The following is a 15,883-nucleotide window of genomic DNA, read 5'->3' as shown; positions in this document are numbered from 1 at the left end:
ACTCTCAAGCAGATGAACAACTTTTAAAATTCTCTCTCTGTTTCAAGGTAGGCTTTAAAAAGTATCATATAGATGGTAGAGAGAATAGTGAACATCAAAAAAACTATAGGAAAGTTCCTGGTCCCCGCCTCCTTTGTAGTCACGTTTTGTGTACACTGCATTATAATCAAATGTACCAAGGAGTTACTGTGTTGTTCCTTTTGGGTGTAGCTAGAACATGCCTTCAAGTGATTTTGCTGCATCTCTAGTAGCATTCCTAACCTACGACAGACCTGTTGTTTCTGATACAGTAAATGTTAGTACATGACTAACCTAGAGATGGAAGTTGATACATCTTCTTGTTTCTTCATAACCTTCCCACACAAACAGGACAGGTTCAAGAGTACTCAACATAGGATGCAGATGGTCTTTGCTTAGAGCCAATGTAAACATAATGTTTGGCCCAAATATGTCACTGAATGTAGGCTTCACATGATCACTGAAATGACAATCACAAAATCAGGGACAGAACTCATGTACCTTCTATCTAGATACTCCAATCAGTATTCTAAACTGTGCATGTCACAAAAAAAAAAAAAAAAAAGCCTGAGGCTGTTGTAGTGAAAATCCTTCAGTGTAAGACTAATTTTGATGTTCTGCATATTGCTTCAAAACTGAAAACTGCTAAATAGTGTTACTTGCTTTTTAATGTCTATTAAAACAAATACAATCTGACCACTAGACACTAAATCTATGCATGTGCTTATTTATTATATGTGGACTTGCTGAATAAAAATATAAACTATATGTAACATTTTATATTTTCAAGCCTTGTCTACTTCATATGAAATGACTGATTAATAATGAGAAATATGTTCTCACACCTGTGTAATTCTTGGTCAGCAAAGGTTACATGCAAGGTTACTGCAAAGGCATAATTAAGGAAAGAGTATACATTAAATATACTCATCAACACATCAACAGTGTCAATACTTAAAACACTCAATCTGAAAGGTTAATTGGCTTTAATAAAATTTCACTACCCTTTCAAGATGTAAATGGTATTAATAGCCAGCAGATGGCAGAAGCAGAGGCTATTTTGTATATTAAAAACAAACAAACCCTACTCTAACCTTTTGTTTTAAAATTCTCTCTCTCTCTCTCTCAACAAACAAAACAAACAAACAAACAAACAAACAGCTTTCCCCCCTTAATCCTAATTTGTCTTCCACAAACACAGGTACTTTATGTACATTAAACAACTGATCATTTACAAATTTATTGCACAGAAAAATAGTTCAGCAATAACTGATTTCTTATCCATTTTCCTCACTACTTCTCTCAGGCCTTCTCCATTTCATATGCTCCTAACCAAAGTTATAAGTCACAGGTGGGTTACTGATTCAGACATAACAGGTTAGCTTCACATTGCATTGGAGCTGCTTGTCCTCACATTGCATGGATGCACCCTGGGGAAGTTACAGGGAATCAGAATGCCTTGATATACTGGAGTGCCGTCACGTTTGGAGGGTGGAGAAAAGGAGAAGGTGAGTGTTCCGGCACAGAGGACAAGATGTTGGGGACAGTGTGATCTCCTTCCAAAAAAAGGTCAAAGAGAATTTGGAATGTTTTATTTGATATTTGAAAGTCTGGAAATCCTATGTTTAAATTGTAAAGATTAGACAATTGATTTATACTATCAAACTGCAGAGAGGTAGCAATGTTAGTCTGTGAAACAAAAACACAGAAAACACCTTGTGGCTCTGTTAAGACTAACATACATATAACAAAAGCTTTTGTGGGCCAGAACCCACTTTGTCAGATGTCAGATATGGCCATGTAAATGGGTGAGAATATATATAATTGGAGGCCAGAGATGGTGGTGGTGGTGGTGGTGATAGCGATGATTTTGATGATGATGGCTGAGCAATGGTATGTTGCCTAGTGACCGTGCATTCATGAAAGTTGTGCAAATGCAAAAAAAGTACAATTTGTGTTACACAAGAGTAAGCCAATTGCTCCTTTTTAACACAACCTGCATACACTGTCACTAGGCTGACATACAGTTACACAGTATGTCCGATGATGATGATGATGATAATGATAATAATAATAACAACAGCAGCAGCAGCAGCAGCAGCTAAATGAAGCCAAAAAACCAAGGATGAAATAGATAGTAGTAGGTGTATCACATTACTACGCACAACACAAATGAATAAAAGATGCAATAAACAAAGATGAGACCCACTCTTGACTACTAGCCACTTGAGAAGAGTCGGTATAACAATAACAAGATTAATTGTATAAAATAAATACCTAAAGAGGGACAATTATACGGAATATCATTTTGACACTTTTTATTGGGGTATGGCAAATTCATCTGTTACAGAATGTCCTGGGATATTGAAACCATACCACCATCAATTTTTTAAAAGTGTTTTCACTTTTTAATGTGAAATTTAAGAGAACGTATTTTTTGTCATGAACCCCACCACCCATTGAGATCATTAGGAGAAGTCTGCCTGCAGTTGCCACCGGCTCAACTGGTGGCTACTCGGGGACGAGCCTTCTCCGCTACTGCCCCGAGGCTTTGGAACGTGCTCCCTGCTGAAATAAGAGTCTCCCCATCTCTGACAGCTTTTAAAAAATCTTTAAAGATGCATCCAGCGTGGTGTAGTGGTTAGAGTGCTGGACTAGGACCAGGGAGACCCAAGTTCAAATCCCCATTCAGCCATGAAACTAGCTGGGTGACTCTGGGCCAGTCACTTCTCTCTCAGCTTAACCTACTTCACAGGGTTGTTGTGAAAGAGAAACTCAAGTATGTAGTACACCGCTCTGAGCTCCTTGGAGGAAGAGCGGGATATAAATGTAAAAAAGAAGAAAGAAAAAGAAGATCTGTCCACCCAGGCTTTTAATTAAATATTGTTTTCATAGTTTTAACACTGTTTTAAAATATTGTTTTAAAATTTTAAAATTGTGATATTTTAACTTTTTTGTTATCATTTTGTTTTAACTAATGTTTTAACTTTTTCTGTTGTTTTTGCTGGGCAGTATAAAGATATGTTAAACAAACAAACCAACAGTCTGATTTGTGCTCATTTATTCTCACTGTAAATGCTGGCAGATGATGGCACATATCATATTAGAAGATGTGCAAACCTTAGCTGGTATGGCTGATGCTATTTGGTTCCATTGCAGTATTACTCAAATAGATATGGTGAGAGGCAGAGGCTAGTATCTCTGTTTGATGGCCCACTGTTGCGGCTTCAGGCTATAAGGCTGTGTGTAAGCTGTGTGCAAGCAAATGACAAGCCACCTGCTCAAGGTATCTTAACTCAGAAGGCTAATTTATCAGGATGGACTGTAGATTATTTTTTTAAAGCAGTGATTTCAGAGAGCTAGCTCTCTCTCATTGATAGCACTAGGTGAATAGTGCCATTCTTTCAGCACTTTTTAACTTGCTCTATCTGCGGCAATTTTTATCAGATCTCCATAAAATTCACCATATTTGTACACCTCATCAAGAAGATCACACTCACCAAGTTACTAGCTCAACAAAATAGCTGTCATATTTATAAGCATTAGAATTTTGAGACATAATGGTGGAACCTTTCCCCACCCCTGCTCACCCTAACTAAAGTGGCACTCCCGTGTCCTTTTAATATGTTATTTTAATTGACTGTAATTTCCCCAGGATGTTTGTGGTGTCCACTAAATAGCAAGGAGTTTAGAGCTTGTGGGTCGAGCATACAAAGCAACACACTCCTGCTATTAGAATGCTAATGCCTGAGATAATGGAATGCCCAAGACCACCCAAGTTGTGGATTTGGGGTAGTTGAAAGAAAGCCAGTGGCTGAAGTTCCCAAGTCACTTGTGCAGATTTGTTCCTGCACTCCTACAGGAAGTTTCTTTAGTATGTCATATAGTTTCTTTTGATATCTTTCAATGGGGTCGAAGTATAGACCTGAAGAATATGGTCTGGGAGAGTCAGCCATATATATTCTGACAATGATGGCCAATGTATCTTCTTTAACAGCCTTTTTAACTATAATGTTGGACTGTAGTTGGTGTGATATTCTATACAACTTGACATTATAGAATCAACCATGCTGTTTGCTTACAATTTCAGCAGACACACTCTAAAATTCAATCCGGTATCATAATAATTAGGAATCTATAAAGAATTGTTTCTTTCTGAAAAAGGAAGATAACTGCTGTGTTCAGTGATGTGATAGAAGCATTCCTTAGTTATAGATGGTGGAAATAAGTCTCCAGGACATGCCATAATAGTTGTAGTGGGGCAGAAAGAGAGTCTCAGGGATAGAACAGACTGTTCGGATTGGCTCAATGTAAAACTTGATAGATTAGCGGTATTTGGATGAGTTAAGGCGACCAAGATTGTAGTTCCTTTGATAATTTGGTATGGTTTTTTGTTTTATAGAGAAGCACAAAGTGTCAGCAATCTGGCCACCCAGTAGGGAAGTCTAGGATGATAGTTCACCAAAAGACCAAACTGGGTTGCAGAAGCAAAACATGGCTCGGAAATATTTCTCTCTCTCTGGCTCAGGCTGAAAGCTGTCGACACCAGGGATGACATACGTTGCCTTCCAGTGGCTAAATGCAAGCTGTAGACGTGCCTTATAGTCCAAGCTGATAACTCTCAGCTGGCAGGGATTCAAGGCTTATCAGCCTTCTGCAAGAGGTGCTTACTTCTCCTGGCGGTTTCCAGCTATGCCCGCCGTCTTGTGACACGCCTCTGCTGTGGAGTCAGTGGGGGTTGCCTGCACAGCTCATCCTCTGGTTCGTCTGTCGCTGTCTCTGCTGCCTCAGACTGCTGTGCCTGCTCTGAAACATCAGCCGGACCTGCCTCAGCCGTCTCTCGGGAACCAACAGCCGGGCTCTGCCCCTCCGGCACTCCTGCATCGGCTGAAGGGCTGTCAGCTTCCCCTTCCTCCTCACTATCTGAGAGCGAGGGCATGACACAAAATGCATGCTGTAGATGTCTTCCCTTGTTTTTGAAAAGATCTGCTAAATTCCAGTTCCAAGTGCTCACATTTAAAAATCATCCGCTTGTACCTTCTTTGAGAGCACAGTCTGAATAACAGAATGATTTTTCACTTTTCTCCATTTGGTATGAATTTCTAATGTTTGCATTTGTATAGAATGCTTATGTAAACCTTTTCTAAATAATGTTGCAGGCCATCTTATAAATTGTTTGTATCTCGGGTTAAGACCTCAAGCAGAAGAATAACGATTTGAGTTTCTTGACAATTCTGTGTGCCTAAATGATTTTTTTAATTTACTTATTATACCACCTGATTCCAAAGGCTCTAGGCAGTTTACAAAAACACAATAAAAACAAAATAAAACCAATTATTCAACAATTAAAATTTAAAACATGCAAAATTACCACAATTAAAAAAATAAAATTAAACAGCAATTAAAAATTTAAAATATTAAGAGATTATTAAAAGCCTGGCTGAAAAGATGTATCTTAAGGACTCTTTTGAAGACATTTTAACTGCCCACAATCCACATTAGGTTATGCTTAGTGACCATATCAGTGGAGGCTTTGTACAAAAATCAAATCTACATTTTAACTTTTATATAGAAACTAAACATTTATTTTGTGATTTTTCAAAGTAATCATGGAGATGTACAAATCCAATGGGAATGTGAACTAAAAATGGACTTCCCATCAACTCTAATGGAATGGATACAAGTGTGGCATGTCATGGTGACGGAGAAATTGATTGTCATAGGGAGGGTAAATATGAAGGATGACTTTCCTGGCTTCTTTTTTTGAACTTTTGAGAAATGAAAAATTGTACCTCTGAAAGAGGAATACTTTCAAATATATATAAGCACTATCGTTATTTGATCTACACAACAAGTGTAATGGCCCCATTTTCTTCTCTCTCTCTCTCTCTCCACAGACACACACACAGTGTGTGTATAGTTAAACATGCGCTTGTTGATAATTAGAATCAAATGAAGATCTAGAGCTTGTTCTCATGACCACTACCCAGGTAGGGAAGGGCTAGCGTTCCTAACCACTACCTGGGAAGGGCTTACCTTCCAGGTAAAGCTGGTTGTGAGAAGTGCCAGGATCACTCCTGATCTCACTGCTCCTTTCCGGGGTAGCTCTGCATTTCTACTTGGGTTAAAAATGATGTAGGAGGATAAGCATGCACCTATTACCTCGTTCCAAGGTTGTGTGGGCACGTGGGCAGCTGGCAGAACCTTCCGGACTGCCAGCAGCCATGTTTGCCATAGAGCTGGGGAGAAGGAGCGGCCCAGCAGCAGGAATTTTCCCAATGCATAGTGCTCCTCATGTAGTGCATTGCAGGATTTCTGGTGGCCTGGTTTCCTTTCTCCCCATTCCTGTTTGTCTGGGTGTGTGGGTGGTGGAGCCCTGTTTGGGCTCCTATAATGTGGGGGAAGGCAAACAGGCTCCTGCACACACACCCCAGCCCTCCCGACTTTGGTCATGTGAACGATCTTCTAAATTTCATGAGATCACTCAGTTAAAAACTGTGTGTTCTACCCAGGTTTGGGAGCTGAGTGTGCTTCCAATTTCGGTTGTTAGAAGCAAGGTAGGAGGAAAACTACAGGTTGCTTACCTGTATCTTTGGTTCTTCCAGTGGTCATCTGTTTTTTTACACCAGTGGGCTATGCACCTGCACAGAGACCTCTTCGGAACCTAAAATGATCAATTCTCCTGATTTAGGCGAAAACCCTGCCCCCAGCTGCTATATGAGGCTGCACCACTCCACATCCCCTCAGTCACAGAGTCTGCCTTCAGTAGACCCAGCGGGGAGGATGGGAGGGTATGTAAAAGGACAGATGACCACTAGAAAAACCAAAGTTACAGGTAAGCAACCAGTAGTTCTTCGACGAAGTCTCTGTCTTTTACATCAATGGGCACATAACAAACTATCACCCCTGGTGGAGGGAACAAACAGAAACAAGGATGCACTCTGCAAGAAGTATTTATTTCAAAGAACAAAGTACATCAACTGAAAACAGACTACAGGACAGTCCTGCCAAACTTAGCATCGTTCCATGCCCTGGCATCAATAGCATAATGATGAATAAAGGAATGGGGAGAAGCCCAAGTAGCTGCTTGACAGATAGTATCCAAAGGGACAGCATGATCAAAGGCAACAGAGGCTGCCATGGACCGAACTGAGTGCACCTTAACGATTGCAGGCAATTTTTTATGTGCCAAGGTGTAGCAAAGTTCAATAGTAGAAACAATCCACTTAGACAGGGACTGAGCAGAAACTTGCAAGCCTTTGCGAGACCCATCATGCAGAACAAATAGAGAAGGAGTTTTTTTCTCCACTCTGCCAACCTCTGAACATAGAAGGACAATGCCCTCTGAACATCCAAACGATGCAACCTGCATTCTGCATCAGACAAAAGGTTTTGAAAAAATACAGGCAAGCTGAGTGGTTGGGAACGATGAAAGGTAGAAACTACATTCAGAAGTAATTGAACATCCGATCAGAGCACAACCTTATCTTTATGAAACTGCAGGTACAGCAGATCAACCCTCTAGGGATGTACAAACAGGTTCGACATCGAATGGGTTTGATGGTTTGGGGTCGAATCGAACCATCTCCTGTTTGTTCCAACCCCAGACCAAATATCCCCTGACTGTTCGGGGGCTCACAGATGTTTTATTATTTATTTATTTATTTTTAACCTTACCCCCTTTGGGGGAGTTGTTGGAGGCAGCGGGCGTAGGGGGGTCTGCGGAGGTTCCCCCTCCCCCCGCCGGCCTCCTTTGCAGCCCAAACCGGCCTGTTCAGGCCTTCTCCCTCCGGCACAGCAGCCATTTTAGAGGCTGCCAAGCCTGCACAATTGGCCTCTACATGGCCTGGGATCCCCCCTCCACCTCCAACAACTCCCCTGAAGGGGGTAAAGTTAAAAAAAAAAGGTCCGCAAACCCCCCTGGACCAAACCGAACCGGGGGGGTTTGAGGGGGTGCCGGACCAAACTGGCCCAGTCCAGTTCGAGACTGGTCTGGCTTATCCTGCAGCTTAGGAGCAAAGGAAGAGCAGAACATAGATTTTGCCATACTCCTCAACTTCTGCACCTCTGTAAGGTGCCATCAGTTTGTTCCATGAAGAGGCTCAAACCTTCAAAGGGAAGATCCTCAATCCTAGTGTGGGCCTCATAGATCAGCCCGGAGGAACACAGCCAGGCATGCCTCCTGATAGCCACAGACATGGCCATCACCTTTGCTGTGCACTCCACAGAGTGTCTGCCTGAGTAAAGTTCTTGCTTTGCCACCTGCACAGCCTCACGCAGAAAAGCCTTTACTGGATCTCGCTTATCCTGTGGTAGGAAGTCTAAAAAGGGGGCAATATTTTCCCACAAAAATGGTTATACCTACCATTATAGGCCTGGTAATCGGCAACCCGCAAATGCAGAGCTGATGCCGAGTAGAGTCTCCTCTCAAAGGAGTCCAACTTACAACCCTCCTTATCACCCGGAGCAGAGTGACTGCGACCTTTAGACGTTTGCAGGGATGCCTCCACCACAATGGAACTAGGCATAGCATGATTCTTCAAGAAGGCCGTATTCTCTTGCATCTGCACCCTATAGAAATTCTCCAAATGCCTGTTGGGTTGCAAAAGAGTTGCTGGCTTCTTCCAATGCCCACGCATGACTCCCAATAAGGTAGTGTTCAGTGGTAGAGAGGCCAGTACCTTAGCCTCAGCATCAATGAGACCGAATAAAGGGTCCAATTCCCCCTTTTGTTGCGTATCAAGGCTCACACCGAGGGCTGAGGTCATGTGGGCCACATAGGCCAAGTATTGCTTCCGATCTTCCAGCAGAGACATAGGTTTAGAGTCTGAATGATTGTCCAAAGGGGATGACGCCAGGAAAACTGTGTCCAAGTCCAGAGAGCCAGGTTCACTTTCACTTCCCGTCTCAGGAGGTGCAACTGGAACCGGGGCCAAGTCCAGAGGGACAGCTGGAAGATCCAGATGGTTATCTAATGGGTTCAGTACTGACCCATCTGCTGTCGCAGTCGGTACTGAGGAAGGTTGCAGCACCAGAGGCTGAACCGGAACCGTAGAAGGTGATGAGCGCCCACTAGCGCAGTCATGAAGGTCTCGTCGAGGAGAGTGAGGCCTCCCTTCCGAATGCGAAGGGGCCTTACACCAATCATGATTAGTCCTGGCGTCTCCATAAGCTGATCCCTCTTGGTACCGAGATCCGTACTGGGGCTTCCCATATTCAGAACAATCCGATCAGTAATCAGAGGGATACAGTCTATAAACGATGGCTTTCTGGCGCCAGTCTCCATAGGAGGAGGGTTTGTTATCTACATATATGGAACCCCGCGCAGAGTCACAGTATCGATCCGTGTATGACAGTCCACGTTGATCCCAATCTCTCCCATATCTGTACTCGGAGGAGTGCTCCTCCGAGTCCCAACAGGCACGCTGATTCCCACTGGGGGCGGGGCTGTTCCATGCCATGCATGGGAGACGAACAACTTCTAGGCAGCCATGTCGAATTCGCAGCAGGCTTGTCCGGCGAATAGGGCTAGTAGTCAGACGTAGCATGATCTCGTTCGTCGGCCGCTACCAAGAGTTCCTGTTCCATAAATGTACGGTCAAGTGTCTGGCTTGGAGACATCGAAGCCACTGGAGAATTAGGATGAAGGCAAAGGTCAGTAGAACTTGGTATCGGAGGAACTGGTACCATGGCCGGACGACCTTCTGACGCCTGGTCAACAACTTCTGAGCCATTCCTGGAAGATGCCAATTTCGGCTTCTTAACCAGCGGAGCCTCCGAAGAAGAGACTGGAGGGGGATTCTTCTTCTTGGGAATAGGCGGAAGGTGTTGTCCTGCCGGTAGATGCGGAACAAGCGCAGGCTTCTTTCTTTGGTGGTACAGAAGGGACTGAAGAGGGGTCTGGTACTGAAGGTAAAGCGCGCTTAGGCAAGTCATCCATCAGCACAGAAGGGGCCGAAACCATGGATAGGTCTGAGGCAGGTGTTGATTGCATCGGTACCGAGGTTGGGAGTTCTCGCACCAGAGGAGTGGAGTCCGAACGCTCCAACTGCATCAAATAAGCCATTTTAAACTACTGCTTCAACGACAAGGCCTCTGAAGAACAGAGGGCCAAGTCCCACAGGGCAGCGCGCAAGTGAGAAGCCCTATTCTTTTGAGCCCGCTTCGTAAACCTCTGGCAATGAATGCAGGTCTCAAAAATGTGGGATTCCCCCAGTCAGAGAAGACACTCAGTATGAGTATTGGGGGAAGGGATCTAAGATCCACAATGAGCACATTTCTTAAAGTTCTTTGTGCCCGGAATAGAAAACTTTTGGCCAGCTGGCCACAAAGCCCCATCCCGGCCAGGATTGGAGCCAACCAAGTTGGAGGCAGGGACCATAAAAACAAAAATGCCAAGTACAAGTTGCTACTGTGTGTAAAAGAAAACAAGAGATGTGAAACAGGGAAAACAGGAGAGAAAAAGAGGGTTCAAGAAACACAGTCCTACTCGTTGCCGAGCCAAAGATTCCATGACGTTTACTGAAGTGCGGACGACAAAGACTGAGGGGATGTCGAGTGGCGCAGCTGCATATTGCAGCTGGAGGCGGGGTTCCTGCCTAAAGCAGGAGATTTGAGCTCGTTAGGTTCCGATGAGATCTCTGCGCAGGCGCATAGCCCATTGGTGTAAAAGACAGAGACCACTTTGAAGAACCTGGGTAGCTTTTCTTCCTGCCTTGCTTTCACACAGTTTTTGAACACAGTTTTTGACTGTGTGAATGACCTCACTGATAATCTCACTCATACTGCAGCTCAAAATGTGTGTGGCTCTAATGTATTGATGGATTTCTACATGAAAACTAGAATACTTTTTAGACAGATTTAAGGATATATTATACCCAGTGGAGATCTTGTGTATGCAAGAGCTTTTTTATTAACTTGGGTTAGTTTTTTGCACTGAATGGGAATGCACTCACTCAGGCCACTGCCATCCACATTAAACTCAGTGAGAAAGTCTTTGCGCATATGCGAGCTTCATGTGGCCAAAGCTTAATAAACAATAAGCCATCCTTGGATTGGACTGCAAATATAGAAATGCTTTAAATGAGATGATGTTATGGCATCAAACTTAGCCTGTGTGCATTGTAATGCATTAAAGCTGATCTCAAAAAGAAAGAAAGAAAGAAAGAAAGAAAGAAAGAAAGAAAGAAAGAAAGAAAGAAAAGAAAAGAAAAGAAAAGAAAAGAAAGAGAGATAGTTTTGAACTTTGGTGTTTATTCCATGTATTAAGTTGAGTAAAACAATAGATTTGCCTTGCATTCTGCAATAATAGTTTTTCTTTTGTAAAAATGCACTTTAATATAGGACCATACTATGCATGATCTTTTAATACTAAAATGTTTCACATTGTAGTAAAGGTTTGTTTCAGAGCTCTTTGCTCCACAATTTTCACATGAAATATATAAAAATTGCTTCTAAGGGAGAAAAAATCAACCCTCAGAAATTGCCCTTTTACTCATGGTTATGCTTCACATGTTAAATACTTAAAATAACAACAGAGCAGCTCTAATTATTTTTAATAAATTAAGTCAGTGTTTTAGATGTCCCGCCAAAAAGAAAGGCCACAGTAGCTGACATCCTAACAAAGCACAAGGGTGCTTTGCTGATTAACCCCTACAACAGTGTCACAATGTATCTGCTGAGTGTGCTTCCGTACTTCCTGTGTTGTGACACCGCAGCCCCTATGCTGTCAGCAGGGTGCCATTCACATTTCCGATGTCTTGTTTTGGATTTTATCACTGCAATTTAATGCTATAACTGTATGTCCGTTGCAAAAAAGTAACTGTATTTTCTGTTGTAGATTCTGGGGATCATTTTCAATTAGATCCTGCCAAGCTGAAGGATTTTACCATGGTTGTAGCAGGTAATCTGGAAAGCACCCAGTACAATGGGTGAAGCACCAGTGTAGCACCAATGCTTCTGAAGAGTTCCAGACTAATAGACTAATGCTGCACGTGTGTGTGTGTGTGTGTGTGTGTGTGTGTGTGTTTCAATGACCTCCCCTTCACTTGGAAGCCCTCTGGGCCAGTCACTTCTCTCTCAGCCTAACCTACTTCACAGGGTTGTTGTGAAAGAGAAACTCAAGTATGTTGTACACCGCTCTGGGTTCCTTGGAGGAAGAGCAGGATATAAATGTAAAAAAAAAAAAAAAAAAGCTGTGCAATCCTCAGGGGCATATTTTGGGTGGCACAGAGCACTTCCTGGGGAAGAGGAGGTTCTTGAAATTTGCCTCTATCACTGAGCAGTGGAGCTGAGTTAGTTGGACTTTTCAGAAACTTCTCCTGTTGCACCGGTGCTTTATTAGTCAGGCTGCCAATCATGTTCACTTACTATGCTGCATATGGAATACTATGTAATTTGCTTTGCACAGATTTCCACATAATAAGGGGGCAGAGATAACAATTAAAACTATTGGAAATTTTGGAACTGATGATTAAAGAATCTTGGGGCCAGTTCATATTATTGGCTACAGTGAATATATCTCCACAAGCCATTATCACCCACTAATATTGTACTGCAGGATACTCGGGATGGTCCACTGTATGATCCACTCTGGGTGGATCAGCTATTGAGGAAAGCAGATAGCAGCTACTGATCCAGTGGATGAAAATGTGTGCCAAACAATTACCACACTAAAAATTGGAAATCAAGCTTTAAGTCATTATATAAGCAAATTGTTCAATACTTGCACTCTAAAGGTTCCTAGACCTGGTGACTTGTGGCAATTTGTATAAACTAATTTTCATAATTTAGAAACTGTGTGTAGTTAGTTACTTTTTATAATCAGCACTGAGGATTTCGTAACTTTGCTTTTTCTTCCCAGACACAGACTTTTTAAAAGTTGATGTTCAGTAATTTTACTTTGCATAAATTGATTGTCTTAGGAGAGCAGGTAGCAAAACTAACATACACACAGCTGTTTAGACGAAAGACATGGGCAAAATGAATGACATATACTTTGGATCTCTGCCCTAGACATAAAGTTACCAATAGATCTGAATTGGCTTGAATATGATGGAATATGATAGAGGTATTAGATTACACTAGTGTTTCCCAAGAGGATATGACAGGGACTGTGCAAACCATTTGGGATACCCTACAGGTAACAGACCTAGATAACCATTAGCATCCAAGACAGAAGGCTTTCCAAAGCATGAGTTGCAAATGGGAATGCTACAGTCGCACGGCCCTGCCTGAGTGCAGTATATCATTTCTCTGAAACGTTCTGCCCTGCCTTTCTATAAAATACTCAATACCCAAATTATTTTAGGGAGGAGTAAGTGCGGGAAGAACAGCTGGGGGACAAGCAGTATGAAACAAGTTTAAAGGTTGGGTAATGGGGGTGCAGGAGCATGGGCGATAGCATGCACAGCTGGTTGGTGAAGAAGTCACAGTGAAGGTGGGTGGCTATAACCAATTATTATGCTAAGTTGCATAGGGGAGGAGAATGCCTAAATGCAACCTGCAAATGGCTGTGCTGCACAGCTACGTCCTCTCTTCCCCAATGCTAGCACAAGCAACTGAGCCCTGCCAGCCCTCAGGCTTACAAAGGCTACCGCAAACTTCACAACCCAGAGCCTCCTACCAAAACTACTTGGGACTCTTCAGGCGCTAACCCTAATAAGATGCTGCACCCAGAGCACCAAAAACTGGGAGTTCAGTCACAGCCAATGCCTGTGGAATGGGCAGGGCCACTAAGTCATGCAAGAATCCAGACATTTCTGAGGTTTTACAAGAATCGCCTTTCTTTCTGCACTTGCACCGAGGAAGGGGGAGAGTTGGTATTTTGGTAGTAAGCATTAATTGTGCTCTTTGCTAAGCAGAGTCCACTCTGGTTTGCATTTGAATGGGAGACGACATGTGAGCACAGTGAGATATTCCCCATAGGAGATGGGGCTGCTCTGGGTAGGGCACCTGCAAGGTTCCAAGTTCCTTCCCTGGCATCTCCAAGATAGGGCTGGGAGAGACTCCTGCCTGCAACCTTGGAGAAGCCGCTGCCAGTCTGTGTAGACAATACTAAGCTAGATGGACCTTTGGTCTGACTCAGTATATGGCAGCTTCCTATGTTTCTATGAAAAGAAGCATCCATAAAGTAGTTTGTGGACTGCAGCCTTAGGAAGTTTATAGCAGGGACGGGGGGAATCACAATTTCATGAAGCTGAAAAACACTGGTTAATAAAAACATCATGTAGGGTTGGAATAAGGCCTTGGGCTTCTGTTATAAAATTTCCTTAAAAATGAAGTTCTACTTAGAACTCCAGTTATATATATTAAAGGCATAAGCACTATGGATTCAGAGTTGTCAAAAATAAAAGCCATCAACACTGGTACGACTGAAGAAGCATTATACTGCAATTCATGTGAAACTGATCTTAAGGCCCAATGTAGATGTGATGCAGGCCATGGGTAAAGTTACCTAACCATGCAACCCATAAATACCCTGTTACTTTAAAAAGCATGTTCCATATGCAATGGCCGAGTTCGCATTAGCATACCACCAGTGCGCCCTCCTGAGTTACTGATCATTGGATTGCTACCACTAAATGAAAGGATGTGTATGTGCTAAATAGGTTTAAACATATTGGGGCACAAGTGGAATGTTTACATGGTAAGCACTTTACCCATGGCAGGCCCCTGTGTAACATATAAAGCAGACCTAATACTGTAGCCAAATTGCAACATAACCATAGAACAGCATAGCCTTTTCCAGAATAGGTCAGTCAATGAGAGCCATTGGCTACAATAATCTTCAGTAATACTTCTGTTTACTCAGCTAGCATGAAGGATTATGGAGATGAGTTCGCCAGAGCTGACCCTCCAGGTTTATTACATATTCAGTGAATGTTCTGTATGCATGTTGCGAATTAAATAAAAATTGGAAAATGCTACAGAATACCATATGTTAAATACATCAAACAACACTGGAGCAGCTCTATTTACTTTTAATAACTGATTTTAAATATGTTTTGCAGGTATCACAACATAATAACCCAACAATAGTAAACCATGCTGTCATAAATATTTAGTAACTTTTAAGTTGTTAATTTGGACTTTCCCCTCAGAGTTAATTTTGTGCGTGATTTCCCTTTATAATTTTTGAGATGCTAATTCTTTTCTTATGATTGTTCTACCTTGGTATTTATGCTACTGCTGTGTCTTTTCAGAGGTATCATACCATATGGATATTCAACAGCAGGAAGCTCGTGATTTAGCTTCATGTTCCCAGATTCCTACTCCTCTTCCCTTCGCCATTCTCTCTTCTCACTAGTTTGCTATATAGCCTACACACAATCTGCCTTGCTTGGGATCATCTGCTACTAGATATGATTAAGAAATGAGATCAATATCATAATATGCATTAGCCATGGTTTCACAAATAAATTAAATCAATGCTAAAGTTTGCAAAATTACACCTCAGGCTCCACAAGTATAAACAGAATAACCTAAAAATTTAGCACAGTGCAAATTAGAACATCATCATCAACCACTTTACAAACAAACAATGGCTACCAGTACATAAAGATACATTTTAACAGAATCCTGAACAAAAAACAATACTCTGAAATACCACATTTAAAATCCTTCTGTTCCTGGTAGCCTTCTGCTTTTCCAACTTGACTCCCCCAAAGAAAATTTCACTCAGAAAATAAGTGGAAATAACACCAAACTATGTGAAATGTCATCTTCAGAATACTAAACAAAACACATCATTCCAAGTGATGGATATGTACCAAAGATCCATACAATTTTCAGGTAGAAAATTAATTTATCATGTAAAATCAAATCAGCCACCCTAAATTGATGGCACCTAGGAAAACAAAACTTC

The 15,883-nt window shown here is 42.2% G+C and overlaps 1 protein-coding gene across 8 annotated transcripts in view; it reads right to left on the bottom strand.

The window, feature by feature from the left end:
- The window catches only part of ARID1B (AT-rich interaction domain 1B), a 676,179-nt gene that overhangs the window by 270,062 nt on the left and 390,234 nt on the right, over nt 1–15,883 (bottom strand). The window lies entirely within an intron of this gene.

Source organism: Hemicordylus capensis, chromosome 1, assembly GCF_027244095.1.
Source record: "Hemicordylus capensis ecotype Gifberg chromosome 1, rHemCap1.1.pri, whole genome shotgun sequence".
In the NCBI taxonomy this organism is placed as follows: domain Eukaryota; kingdom Metazoa; phylum Chordata; class Lepidosauria; order Squamata; family Cordylidae; genus Hemicordylus; species Hemicordylus capensis.
This window is presented reverse-complemented; position numbering and strand designations above follow the sequence as displayed.